This window comes from Carcharodon carcharias, chromosome 37 (assembly GCF_017639515.1).
Source record: "Carcharodon carcharias isolate sCarCar2 chromosome 37, sCarCar2.pri, whole genome shotgun sequence".
NCBI lineage: Eukaryota > Metazoa > Chordata > Chondrichthyes > Lamniformes > Lamnidae > Carcharodon > Carcharodon carcharias.
Window position 1 is genome coordinate 8,024,043 of NC_054503.1, and position 6,828 is coordinate 8,030,870.

Below are 6,828 nucleotides of genomic sequence, written 5' to 3' on the forward strand. Positions count from 1 at the left end.
AATGCTACCAGTTGTCAACAATGAGCACACAGCTCAGGGCTTTGCTCCCCCCCGCCCCCCGGAGTACCTTCACAAGTGGTTTTGCTGGACTGATTTCCAGCCAAAGGAGGGAAAGCGAAATTTCAAAATTCTAAATTAAGCACCAGATCCTCAAAAGCGGATAAACGCATTTGAGAAACGAAAGGACTTGGTTAAACTCTGTAAAAGCAAAATTATATAATCTCGAGTGAGTACTCACGCTGACATCAGTCTAATGAAATTCCAATCACTTACACTGCCCACAGAGGAGTTGTCCAAAGCAGCTTACGTGGGCCTAAAACACTCAGGAGTCCTCATAAATAGAGCGGTATTTTTATTTAAAAAAAGAAGCCTTGTTCCAATGCCCCTGGGCAGCTCTGATCGAGAAAAGGTGAAACCAAAGCTTGTGATCCCGGCAGTGGCAAAAGTCTCGCGTTTGTGGACACGATAAAAGGGTCCGGTTTGAAGGTTAAGGAGCAGCCAAAGGTTCGTCTCCCAGTTTGAGATTCTCTTCTTCGATTCAGCTGACAACAAACTCCGTCGGGTACGAGCCACTCGATTTAAAAAAGCAACGCGGAATTAAAACTTGTTAATAAATACTGAGTAAGTTATTTTCCTTCACGGTTTAAATCGGCCTCCAGTTTCTATCCCTCCCAACACTCCCCCCACCCCCAGTAAAAGGATAACGATGCTGTTCCTTTGGTGGACTGCACCAATGTTAACTGTGTGTAACCTGCTCCCATCCCCACTGCTGAGGAACAGTCATCAACCCAGCGCTGGAATCTTCCTCTTCCTCGAGTGCACGCTTGGGTGAAATGTTTCCTGGGGTGCTTCAAAGCCACTTCTCTTCTGTCCAGGCACAGGTCAGTTTAATCCAGCACATAGTCAGACTTTGGCAGTCAGCTCTCAGACAGAACACTCCTCTTCTACCTGCTGAAGAAAAGGACAGAGTTTTACACCTCGTCATAGACCTCCAAGTACAACAAATGGCATCACAGATTGGAAGCAATATACTGTAGGGAAAATGCACAGTTAAACAGATACTTCGTTATGTTGCACAAGACAATTAACTCAAGATGGGCTGCTACCAACACTGACAGCAGCTTCTCAAGGGCAATTAGGGATGGGCAATAAATGCTGGCCTAGCCCACGACACCCACATCCCGTGAATGAATTGAAAAAACACAACTCATGGCATCAGCCTTTACTAACCCCTTGCTGTACCTGTCCTGGGAGTGTTTGATGGGGACAGTGTAGAGGGAGCTTTACTCTGTATCTAACCCCGTGCTGTACCTGTCCTGGGAGTGTTTGATGGGGACAGTGTAGAGGGAGCTTTACTCTGTATCTAACCCCGTGCTGTATCTGTCCTGGGAGTGTTTGATGGGGACAGTGTAGAGGGAGCTTTACTCTGTATCTAACCCCGTGCTGTACCTGTCCTGGGAGTGTTTGATGGGGACAGTGTAGAGGGAGATTTACTCTGTATCTAATCCCGTGCTGTACCTGTCTTGGGAGTGTTTGATGGGGACAGTGTAGAGGGAGCTTTACTCTGTATCTAACCCCGTGCTGTACCTGTCCTGGGAGTGTTTGATGGGGACAGTGTAGAGGGAGCTTTACTCTGTATCTAACCCCGTGCTGTACCTGTCCTGGGAGTGTTTGATGGGGACAGTGTAGAGGGAGATTTACTCTGTATCTAACCCCGTGCTGTACCTGTCCTGGGAGTGTTTGATGGGGACACTGCATGCCTGAAATAAAAAATATTCCATTCCCTGACTGCTAACCTGAAAAAAAAGTCAGACAGAAAATAAAGTGGGCAGGGGTTATCACAAAGACATGATCTCATTATATACAGCTTCAGATAACAGCCTGCTCCTGATATGTTTTGAGACTGACAATGTTATCTGAACTGACAAGATCTTCCTGTAATGTATTTTTACCCACCATTATTCCCCCATTCAAAAGGCTGTTGTTTTGAAAAACAAAGTCAGAACTGGGACGAGGGTGAGGAGCCTCCCCCCACACACACAGGAGGAGGAACCAAACACTTAAGCTGCTCAAGGGACTGAATGGCCTCGTCCTGCTCCCTATGAATTCCCCCCTAAACTGCATTCTTAAAAAAAAGCGCCATTCCTTTCTGTCCCCTGGGCAGAGGAGAGGGTGTGTTTGGTGGCGGGGGGGCTGAGGCGGGTGTGAAATCCAGCCAGGCCCCGTGCACCTGACCACTATTCCGTAAGGAGGTGAACGCTCGTGGACGTTTGGGTCAGGTTCTGTTGTGGTGCCCTCCTTGCCAAGCCTCCCTGCCCAAGCTCACACAAAGAACGGCTGTTTTAACACGGAATCAATCATAAAGCCAATCCCCATCTATGACGCACTCTCGGTGCGACTGAAGGAATTTAATCTAGATTGAATTACTGGAAAGCATCATTGGGGGAAGAAAGAAATCTACTGTCAGATGTCCCGAGTGCCCAGCGAGGTCTTGCCAATTGCAAGAAATTTAAGCGGGAGGAAAATTATGAACATTTAAGCCATGAACTGCACCACTGCTCCCTCAACAAAGAGTATTCCTTTCTGCAACAAGAACTGTTACCCTTTACTGCCAGAATGGAAGTACCACAATCTCCACACCACACTATTGTGGACAAGAAGCAATCAAAAACACAAAAGGCGCTCGATGAAACCTAACGTCAGAGGGTTAAAAAAAAACCTGGTCAAAATGATTGAAAATAAGTCAAGCACAAATCTCCTCAGGGATAAACTTTTAAAACAAATTCACCCACGGCTGATTCATCTTTCATTTCTTCAAAATCCGAAGCTCATGCGAATCACCAGTCCAAGAGACTGCACTTTGCATACCGACAGCACCAAGCAACGTAGCGAGGGCTAATAGCAACCCCCCCCCCCCGCACCACCGCCTCCCCACTTTAGACTGCTGAACGTACACCAGCACACACAACGTCCCCAAGGGCCACACCGGATTTCCTTCCCTAAAAATGGGCATCGGTGAACCCGTTAGTTTTAAAAGACACAGCCCGATAGCTTCGTGGATGCTTTTCCTGTTAAGACCTTTTCTTCCCTTTCTGAGAGCTAAATGATTTAATCCAACAGCTGTGACTACATGAGAACCCAACACAGAGAGACAGATGAACACCAATAATTCAATGAGTTGGACTGGGGGGGGAGCTGACTGCTTTCCAGGATCCTTAAACACATCAACAATTTGGAAGAGGCACTCGGGTCAGCTTTCAAGCTTCAGCTGAACATGCACGTTCTAAAAAGGCACCCAAATCCCTCGCGCGATGAACTTTAAATCAAGACCCACGATGTGTGAGGCGGAGAGAGGTTAAAAAGTTGATCAAGCCGGTGTTCTAAAAGCCTGCAGATTGCAGGAAGACAGTGCAGGTCGAGGAAGATGGGGAGCTTTACTGTTTTGAAGCCCTGGCAAATAAACTGAACCAGTCGTTGTCATTTGAAAATGTGGTGGGAGGGGTATAGGGAAGATTGTGCCCAGCAGCTTAGGAGGGACTGAAGAGAAAGAATAGGGTCAGCGTAACATGAACAAGGAACCTTGGCCTACTCCTGCTCCTAGATCATCTGAATGAAACGGAGAGGTGAAGGAGCTGCGGAAAACGTCAGCCTCTGCAGAACAGAGATAAATCACCCAGGCACTTTTTTTGTCCGGTTACTTTCTCCAGAAGCTGGAGAGGAAAAAAAACATCCGTTTGGTTGTGGGACTGAATTGGGCGTTTATACTTTCAGATAGCTTGTTTAGAATTGGCTGCCAAATGTATGACATGGGAGGAAACAGCTATTCCAAGCAGATATTTGCAACTCTCATCAGGGATTAGAGTGAGTGCAAAAAAAAAATCAGTTCAGCTCAGGTATTACTCAATCCTTTAAGCAATACTTCCCCTGAAGTAGCACTGGACAGGCTTAACGGTCCTAACACAGTAACTCATGTTAGCAGGTATCAAAATCTGGGAACTCTCCCCCCCACCCCCTCCTCCTCCCAGCACTCTGGGTGTACCTACAGCACATGGGCTGCTGCGGTTCAAGAAGGCACCTCACCACCACCACCACCTCAAGGGGCAATTAGGGAAGGGCAATAAATGCTGGCCCAGCCAGCGACACCCACGTCCCACAAACAATCCCAAAAATCTGAGAGGGTTGTGGGGCTGGAGAAGATTACAGAGGTTGGGAGGGGCGAGGTAACAGAGGGATTTGAAAATAAGGGTGAAATTTTGAAAACTGAAGCGTTGTTTAACTGGGAGCCAGTGTATGTCAACAAGCACAGGGGGGTGACAGGCAAACAGGACTTGGTGAGAGGGAGGATACAAGGAGCAGTTTTGCACGAGCTTGAGTTTAGGCAGTGTAAAATGTGGGAGCGCAGTCAGCAGTGCAAGGGAACAGTGAAGTCCGGAGGCAACAAAGGCACGAACGAGGGTTTCTGCAGCAGATAAGCTGAGGCAGGGGTGGTGGCTAATGTCATGGAGATGGAAACAGGCAGTCTTAAGTGATGCCACAAATACATTGTTGGGAGCTCACCTCAATGTCAAATGTGATACAGTCTGGTTCTGTCTCAGGCACTTGCCATTAGGCACTAAGTCAACTAGACCAGGAACATGCCAGTTTGGATCTCTGCCTTGTACTGATCTGAGGCAGCAGAAAGGTCCCCCCACCCCTGAGCCAGGAAGGAGAAAAGAATAATAATTCTATAAACCAGTTGGGTTCTGATTTCACCTGAGTTTGTGGTCATCAGGTTTGGACTCAAGCTGCAATGACCTATATACGATGAACAGCCTGCCTATACTGACTACCTAGCAAATTTCCATAAGATCATATGTCAGTGAAGAGTCAGTAACTTCAGGAGAGGAGGGGAATGTGAAAAATAAACAAAGAGGCTACAGTCAGGGAACTGTGCCACTGTCACACTCCTGGGCATTGCAAGGAAGACAGACAGAGACAGACAACACTGATAGGCAGATTGCAGAGAGAGAGAAGACAGGCAAGGTGCAGAGAGAGAAGACAGACAACACAGATAGGCAAGGTGCAGAGAGATAGAGCGAGAGAGGGAAGACAGGTAGAGATGTACAGACAGGCAAGTGGCAAGGCAGAGAGAGATACACAGATAAAGCCAGAGAGACAGACACTTGTAAACAAAAAGAAAAAAGAGGGACAGAGAGAGACACAGAGGCAGAAACACAAGGAGAAATGGAGAAAGTGAAAGGAGAGACACCAAATTATTGTGAGCTCTGAGGAAAAGGATAGACTTCATGAGGACATGGGCATAACGGAATGGGCAGACATATGGCAGATGACATTTGATGCAGAGTAGCATGAAGTGATATATTTGGTAGGAAGAACAAGGAAAGGCAATAAGAAAATAAAAGATACAATTCTAAAGTGGGTTATAGGAGCAGAAGGAGCTGGGGGTATATGTGCCTAAATCGTGGGCAGGGAAGGTTGAGAAAGTGTTTAAAAAGGGAAACGAATTCCTGGCCTTTATTAATAGAGACATTGAGTACAAAAACAAGGAAGTTGGGGTTAAACCTTAAAAACACTCTGGTTTAGCTTCAAGCAGAGTGTGTTCAATTCTGGGCGCTGCACATAAGGGGATGGTGTGAAAGCATTAGAGTGCCGAGCAGGTTCGCAAGAATGGTTCCAGGGCTGAAGAAACTTTCGGTAACAGAAATAGGCTGGAGGCGCTGGAATTGTGCTCCTGGGGGAGGAGAAGCTTGCGAGATTCGACGGAGGCCGTCAAAACCACGAGGGGTCTGGGCGAAGCAGAGCGAGAGAGAAAAACCCGCTGGAAAGATGTGAGAACCAGAGGGCACTGGTTTAAGCTGATTGGTAAGAGAAGCAAAGGCGACACGAGGACAGGCTGTTGGAAGCAGTGAACGGTTGGGACGTGGGCCGCGCTGCCTGGGAGTGAGCTGAAGGAAGGTTCAGTTGTGGCTTTCAAAGGGGAATTGGATCATTTACTGGCAGAGCGGCGGGGGTGAGGGGCAGCGATGCCAGCTGGGTCAGACCCTGACAGAAAGCTGGCATGGATACGACAGGCCGAATGGTCTCCTTCTGTGCTTTGATCCTGACCCTTAACCCTGACCTCTCACCCTCGCCCCCAACCCTGACCCCTGACCCCAAGCCCCCCAGTTTAAAGCGGAATCTCCGGCCGCCAGAAACAAACCCGCCCTTAATTGAGAGCAGCAGCAGCAGCCCCTCCCCCTGCGCTCCTCGAGTTCCCGCTGCTTTGTGGTGGGGGGGGGAGGGGGAGGGGGAGGGGAGGGGGAGGGGGCGGGGGGAAGAAGGGTAGTGTCCAGAGCCCAGTGTCCACTCACCCCGTTCTCAGCCGCAGCCTCACTCGATCCCAGGAGGGAGGTGCCGGACCCAGCGCTCGCGCCTGCGCACAACCCGGAGGAAAAGGGGGGGACCGCGCCTGCGCGCAAGCCGGGGGGGTGGGGGGGGGGGGCAAAGGGAGCGACCGCGCTTGCGCACAAGCCGGGGAGGGGAAAGGGAGAGACCGCGCTTGCGCACAAGCCATGCGAAAAGTGGGGAGGACCGCGTTTGCGTACAAGCGTTTGTCGGGTTGGGGTGGGGGGGGGGGGGGGTGAAGGGGATATAGAGAGAGAGAGACGGCTGTGCGCAACCCAGAGGAGATTGCGCCTGCGCACAACCTGCAGGATGATCGCGACTGCGCGCAACTCATCGGGATTCCGCGCGTGCGCACCGACAACTGGTTCCTTCAAACCCACCTTTCCTTTTCTTCGTCAAAAATATTCCGCTCCGTTTTTCTTTCCTTTCAAACCCACGAAATCA

General features: G+C 49.4%; 1 protein-coding gene across 5 annotated transcripts in view; it reads right to left on the reverse strand.

Annotated features, from left to right (window-relative positions):
• Positions 1-6,420, reverse strand: part of LOC121272983 (integral membrane protein GPR137-like) — a 29,172-nt gene extending 22,752 nt beyond the window's left edge. Inside the window, exons 1-2 of one of the 5 annotated variants that reach the window (XM_041179905.1) lie at positions 6,351-6,420; positions 274-948 (exon numbers count right to left, since the gene is read on the reverse strand). The gene's annotated coding sequence lies outside the window, so the exon portion shown is untranslated. Of the gene's footprint in view, positions 1-238; positions 952-2,792; positions 2,824-3,579; positions 3,704-6,350 lie in introns of those variants that run through there. The other 4 variants (XM_041179904.1, XM_041179903.1, XM_041179907.1 and 1 more) reach the window with 4 other exon arrangements.
• Positions 6,421-6,828: the final 408 nt, after the last annotated feature.